A 7506-nucleotide genomic window follows, 5' to 3' on the forward strand; every position below is an offset into this window, starting at 1 on the left:
TTGGTGGTGGGGGGGGGGGGGGGGGGATATGGGAGGGATGGGGTGGCTGGGTAATGAACACTGGGGAGGGTATGTGTTGTGGTGAGTGCTGTGTATTGTGTAAGACTGATGAATCACAGACCTGTACCCCTGAAACAAATAAAACATTATATGTTAATAATAATAAAAAAACCCAAAAAACAAGTAGCCAAAGTGGGGGAAAACATAGTACATACAGAGGAACGAGATAAGCATCATAGTCTATTTCTTGTGGGGAAAAAACTGCAGGTGGGAAGGCAGTGGAACAACATTTTTAAAGTACCAGAAAAAAAGTGCAAATCTTTCAACACGGAATTTTATGCCAAATGAAAATAGCTTTCAGAAACAAAGATGAACTCGTTCTTTTCAGACATGTGAAAAGTGAAGGCATTTATTTTTAGCTAGCCAACACCACAAAAATTTTGAAGGGAGTCCTCCAGGTGTAAGGAAAATGATAGTAGGTGAAAATATGGATTTACACAAAGGAATACTGAAAATAGAAACAAAATGGGGAAATATTAAGATTTTCTTATGCAATCTCTTCAAAAGATGACAATTTAAACAAAAATAATAATAGCATGAAGAAGCATGAAAGTCAGGAGGGAAGATATGGAAGTGTACCATCTTAAAGCTCCTGAAGATATACTGTGTGATAAAGATTTGTATTATAAACCCTAAAAAAAATCACTAAAATAGCTAGACACAACATTATAGATATTAAGCTAGCAAGCAAGATAAAATAGATAAAACATAATCTAAAAGAAAAGCAGGAAAAGATGACAAAAGAACCGATGAGACAAATAGAAAATAAAAAAGCAGTACAATAGACTAAAATTCATCCATATTAATAATCATATTAAATATAAACGTTTGCCTAGTTACCCTAATTAAAAGGCTGAAATGGTCATATTGGATAAAATGAGCATGACTCAGCTGCCTATAAGACACATGCTTTAATTCTCAATCTATTTGCATCTTTATATTTAACGTATGAAAACACATACACCATTCTAACACTACTAAAAGGAAGCTGGAGAAACTTTGTTAATATTAAATGAAGGAGACTTCAGAACAAAGAATATGACCAGAAATAGTCATTTAATAAAAGAGTGTCAATCCTTCAAGAAGACATAGCAATCCTAAATATATGGACATCTAATACAGAGATGCAAACACTAACAGAGCTACGAGAATGAAAAAAAACAAGCCCACAATATTAGTTGAAGACTTCAATACCCTACTCTCAATAATGGAACAGGTACACAGAAAATCAGTGAGGCAACATAAGATATAAACAACACTATTAGCCCATGTGATCCAATTTATTTATAAAAGAATACTTCAGGTAGACAAATGCATAATATGCATTCTTTTCAAGGGTACTAAAGATTTTTACCAAGAGACACCATATTAAGAGTCACAAAGCAGTTCTTAATAAATTTAAAAAGATCTGGATCATATAGAGTATAGTATGTTCTCTGACCACTATGGAATTAGAAATCAGTAACAGAACGATCTCTGGAAAACTTCCTAACATTGGAAATGAAATGACCCACTTCCAAGTAACCCATAGGTCAAATAAGAAATCTGAAGGAAAATTAAAGTGTTTTGAAAGAAATGAAAAGGAAACAACATATCAAAATTTGTGCAATATCATTCAAGCTTTGCATAGTGGGAAATTTATGGCAATACATGTTTATATTAGGAGAGAAGAAAGGTGTTAAATCAATGACCACAGTTTCCACTTTAAAAAACTACAAAAAGGGCAAACTAAATCCAAAATAAGCAGAAATAAAAACTAGAATGGAAATCAATGAAATAGAAAATAAACAATAAACAGAAATCAGCAAAACAAAAAGCCGATTCTTTGAAAAGATCAATAAAATTGATAAACCATTAGCCAGGCTGATTGAAAAAAAAAAAGAAAGAAAGAAATTACTGACACCAGGGATTAGAGAGATGCAACAGTACTATGGATTCTTTTAATGTTGAACAGACAATGAGGTAATATTATGAACTTTATGTAAATCAATTCAACTGCTTGAGTGAAATGGACAAATCCCTTGAAAGAAACAAACTATCAAAGTCTATACAAGAAGAACTAGATAACCTTAATAGCTCTACTTCTATTAAATACATTGAACTTGTAGTTAAAAATCTTCCAAAAAAGAAAATTCCAGAACCAGACAGCTTTAATGGTGAGTTTACCCAATATTTGAAGAAGAAATAAAATGATGTCTGTGAAAGTGGTGGAGCTGAGGACTTCTGAATATTCTCTTCTCCAAATAAGCTAGGAGAAAACTGGCAAAAATGGTTAGAATCAATTTTTTCAGAATCCTGGAAATTAGCCAAAAGCTTGTGGCAACTGGGGAATGTTTATTCAAGAAAAATGGTTGAATCTTGGTTAAGATCTTGTGAGCTTTGTGGCATTTCAACTTGACCTAGTCCCACCCCCCACTGTTGGCTCTGTGGAGACCTTGAAAAAGAAAAGCCTGCATTTATGGTGAAAGCCAGCAGCCTGGCAGCTACTGGAAGGCACGGAACAAGGATGGAGCTCTTTCAAAGCCTCATTTCCAAAGCACTGTCTTTACTTGATCTGTCTGGTGGTTCTTTGGAAGATACCAAAGAACTTGTAAGGCTGTCTGTATTTGAACTATCTCAGAGTTTGCCTTTTCCCTGAGAGGCACTTGTTGAAAACAATTATAGTTAACTTCATGGCTGCCTGAGTGATGGATAACAGTAGTCAAGCAATAGACTAACTAAAAAGCTGAAAAGGAAAAGCTGGGGAAGTAAGATGTCCACAGGGGTCTTAAAAAGCTCGGACATATTTCTGAGAGTCTAGAAGGTCTCACATGTGTAGGGTTGTGTGCATGCACAGCAGAGGCCTAAGAAGGCCTTATGCCTTTACTTCTGACTGATCTCAATGCTCTGTGCTAACAGGAAGTGAAAGCTAAGACAGAGTTGTCAATTGCTTGGCTAAATATTGAAGGGGTGCATAATACCCCAAGGGAACCCCTTAGCAAAACTGGGAGACTTACTGGTTCCAGGTGTTTAAGGAATCTTTGTCCAATTAGCTAATCACTAATCTAACCAAACAAAGACTTCAGTGGCAAAACATTATAGCATTATAGAATTTATTCAGAGAAGTTATTTAACAAAGAACAACTACAATAAGTAGCAACAACAAACCCCAAGGAAGGGAAGAATCTAATTTCCATAATTGTCATATTATAGCATTTAAAATGTCCAGTTTTCACCAAAAGATTACAAGACATACAAAGAAACAAGAAGTATGGCCCATACAAAGGGGAAAAAAAAAAGCAATCAACAGAAACTGTCCCTTAGGAAGTCTACACATTGGACTTTTAGACAAAGACTTGAAATCCTCCATAATAAATATGTTCAAAGAACTAAAAGAAATCATGTCAGCAAATAGAGAGTATCAATGAAGAAATAAAAATTATAAAAGAAAGAAATACCAAATCTACATAGACTCTTCCAGAAAATGGAAGAAGCAGGAATTCTTCCTAACTCTACCCATGAAGCCGACCTCCTGATACCAAATCAGACTGAGACATTACAAGAAAACTATAGACCCATATTTCTCATGAACAAAATACAAAAAAGTTAACTTCTAAATTAAATTTTAGAAAATCAAGTTAACCAATTTATAAAAATGATAACATACCATGACTAAACAGGGTTAATTCTAACAATGAAAGTATAGTTTAAATTTGAAAATCAATGTAATTTACCATATTAACATAAATTAATAAAGACAAATCATGTGATTATTTTAATAGCTACAGAAAGAGCATTTGACGAAAATCCAACATCCATTTCTAATACAAACTCTTTGGAAACCAGGAAATGAAGGAAATTACCTGATAAGGGACATTTATTTAAAAACCTATGATAATATCATACTTAATGGTGAAAGACTAAATGCTTTCCCACTCACTACCCATAAGGTCATGTACTCTCATCATTTCTATTTGACATTATAACACCATACTGGAGATTTATCCTATGCGATAAGGCAAAAATACAAGAATAAAAATAAAAATAAAAGGCATCCAGTTTGGAAAGGAAGAAATTAAACTGGTTTTTATTTGCTTGAATGTTTATGTAGAGAATCTAGTAAAATATACTGAAAAGCTACTAAAACTAAAAAGACATTTTAGTAAAATGGCATAGTACAAGTTCAATATACAACAATCAGTAGTATTTCTATAAATGAGCAACAAACAATTATAAACTGAAATTGGTAAATAATATCATTTACATATGAAATACTCAGGAATAAATGAGTCAAATATGTGTAGGACTTGTACCCTGAAAACTGAAAAAAAAAAAAAAACCCAAAAAACAGTGCTGAGAGAAATTAAAGAAGATCTCAATAAATGAAGAAATATATCATGTTAATGAGTCAGATTACTCAACATTGTTAACATGACAGTTCTACCCATACTCATCTGTGGATTCGAGGCAATGCCAGTTGAAACTCTAGTAGGCTCTGCTGTAAAACAAGCTTATTCTAAAATTCATGTGGACATAAAAAGGACCTTGAATAGCTAAACCAACATTAAAAAAGGACAAAGTTGGAGGACCAAAAATATCCAATTCCAAGACATATCATAAAACTGTAGTAATCAAGAAAATGTGTTACTGATGTAAAGACCGAGAAGTAGATCAATGGATCAGAATAGAGTCCAGAAACAAACCCACACATATACTGACGACCGATTTTCACAGAAGTGCAAGAAGGCCATTCATCTGAGGCAGGATTGCTTTTTCAATGAATGGTGCTGGGACAACCAGATATGCAAAGGCAAACAAAATAAACCTTCTGATCCAAATCTCATACCATATATAAAAATTAACAAAAACAGGTCATAGACTTAAATATAAAACCTGAAATTATAAAACTTTTATAAGAAGACATAGGAGAAAACGTTTGTGACTTAGGTAAAGGCTGCTTAGATACTATAACTAAAGCATGATTCATAAAAGAAAAAAATTGATAAATTGGACTTCATCAAAATAAAGCTTGCTCTTCGAAAGCCACTGTTAAGAGAATGAAAAGGGAAAACGGAGCCTGGGGGGAAATATCTGCAAATTGTGTAGCTGATGAAGAACATATTAAAATATATAAAGACCACTGTGACGCCACACACCTGACAATGGATGGGTCTGATCTCACAAAGGGGAGGGGTAAGAAAAAGGCTAAAAAATGGATAAGGTAAGAACTTGGGAAAAAAAAAAAAAAAGAAGGTTGCAAACAATAGGGTATTTTAGGGAAAAAAGATAAACTCCTTCCTTTTCATGGACAGGAAAAGGAACTTGAGGGTGTCTGGAATGGGATTATTACAAAGATGGAATCAACACATAGTGGGGGATTGACAGCATACTTAGAATTAACCCTTATGGCTCTACTCTATTAAGAGATTTCATTCATTCATTCAAGTTCACATTTGAGTGTTCATAAAGGACTTGAATATGATTGACCACCTGAATTAACTTTTCTCTGATCAAAGCTGTTAATGAAATAAAACATTCTATATTAAAAAAAAAAGGCCCTAACAAACTCAAGTTAAAAACAGACTAATGACAAGGAATATCAATACTACTTATTAAGGACTGTAACATATTTACAGAAATTTCATTACAAACTCTGACTTAGGCAGCAGATAATAACATCAGAGGGGCATGAGATACAAAGGGTGCAAGTCTAAGACTTTTAAGAAAATGCCTTTGTTAAATTAACCTACTGGAGTTTCTTCTTGATAATCTTAAAAAGGAAGTGTAGCTTTACTAAAATGCGTAAAAATTACTTGCACAGAAGTGCTTGACATTTCTAAAAAAAATAAGAAAGAATAAACACGACAAGAAATTCAAGTGGAAGTGGTAAGAGGTAGTCCTGCATGGCTTATTTATATATTCTGGTCAACCAACTAAATAAGCAGATGTTGCAAACTGAATGGCAAGACTGCAAAGAAACACAAAAATGAGCCTCTGTCCATTTACTTGGGTAGAATGGACTCACTTAGATAAATTAAAGAAATAAAGAAATGACTTATTTGTACATAGTGGGCTATAATATTTTCACCTTCAACTCGCCTACAGTTTTCAGGTCATGAGAAATGTATCTTAATTCATCCTTACTTCTAAGAAACTACTAGTATAGGGAAAGCCCAAAGGCTGCAGATGAACTTGAGCATTTAGACATATCTGAACTTCTCATGAAAATTTATTTTCAGAAGCTTGGTAAGTGCTCTATGCTCAAAAGGAAAAGTCAAGCTACCGTCACAGCCTTTAGAAGCTGGGATGTTTTGTGAGTTTTGTTTTTTTTTTTTTAAACTTGAATCAGGAGAGCGTGGTGTGGTTGGATCTCTGTTATCACTTGAAAATAGGTATCCAATGCAGTCAGAGTGACTACAGTCTCTCATTTGCATTTTAGGTAAAAGTTCTATTAGTTTTTATAAAACATGCTTAAAAACACCAAGAACACTGTTGCCATAATGTATTAAATATGGTTATTTTTTGGTTGCTGAAACAGTTTGTCCTCATTGTTCCAGGGTACTTTATATATATATAATCTGTCATTGAGTATAAACTCCTTAGGGGCAATAACTGTATTATCATTATATAAAATTTCACTTTTTTGGAGAATGGAACTGAAAACTTTCCTGGCAGATGTAACAAGAACAAAAACCTGAAAAACCCGGGATGTGTGTGTGTATCCTATGACTGGCGACAGGAAAGCCTGGAAAGAAAAGGAGATTAGGAAACAGAGGACCCGTGTTCTGGAACCGGGTCTGCCACTTAGTACCCACAGTGACCTGAAACAAGTCCCAGCCTCGAAGACCTTGTTTCTGCATATGTAAGACAGGGGTCAGGATACGGGTCTGCAGGGAAATGGTGGGAATCAAATGGGATAATGTGAGTGACTGTGCTCTGAAGTGATGATACAGGGCTATAGGTAGTTAGAGCATCATCAATAGATTTTCTCTTTCGGAAAGAAAGATTTTTAGGCTTCCAGTAAAATGGTATTTTACCAAGAAGCCTGACAACACTAAATACGATTTAAAAACAAAGAAACAAAGAAACAAAGAAACACACACTGCAGTAGTCTGGGCTCTTCAGTGCTGGTCTGTGCGGTGACACAGACAAGCCCTGTGAAATTTATGCAAGGCTTTCGCCCTTAGTTTTCTTGACTAGAACACAGAGGGGATGTGGAATTTCTAAGGAATCTTCTAGGTCATGATTCTGTGACTCTTTAAAGCACCATTTAAAAACTTTATTTATCTTTCCTCTGTAGAATGAAACATTTCTCATGAGATAACGCATGAGTTTATTCGATAATTCCTGTAAATTAGACTGTCACCTACATCAGAATTTTTGAACTGAAAGAGACATATTATTCTTCAAAAGGTCAAAGCGGGTAGCAGGGTTAACTTGAACTATGTTCCTGAAGGAAATTCAGCA

General features: G+C 34.3%; 1 protein-coding gene across 7 annotated transcripts in view; it reads right to left on the reverse strand.

Moving 5' to 3' along the window:
- The window catches only part of AHI1 (Abelson helper integration site 1), a 210232-nt gene that overhangs the window by 16968 nt on the left and 185758 nt on the right, over positions 1-7506 (reverse strand). The gene's annotated exons all lie outside the window — the stretch shown is intronic.

The sequence above is a fragment of the Ursus maritimus genome, unplaced genomic scaffold (assembly GCF_017311325.1).
Source record: "Ursus maritimus isolate PB19 unplaced genomic scaffold, ASM1731132v1 scaffold_13, whole genome shotgun sequence".
In the NCBI taxonomy this organism is placed as follows: domain Eukaryota; kingdom Metazoa; phylum Chordata; class Mammalia; order Carnivora; family Ursidae; genus Ursus; species Ursus maritimus.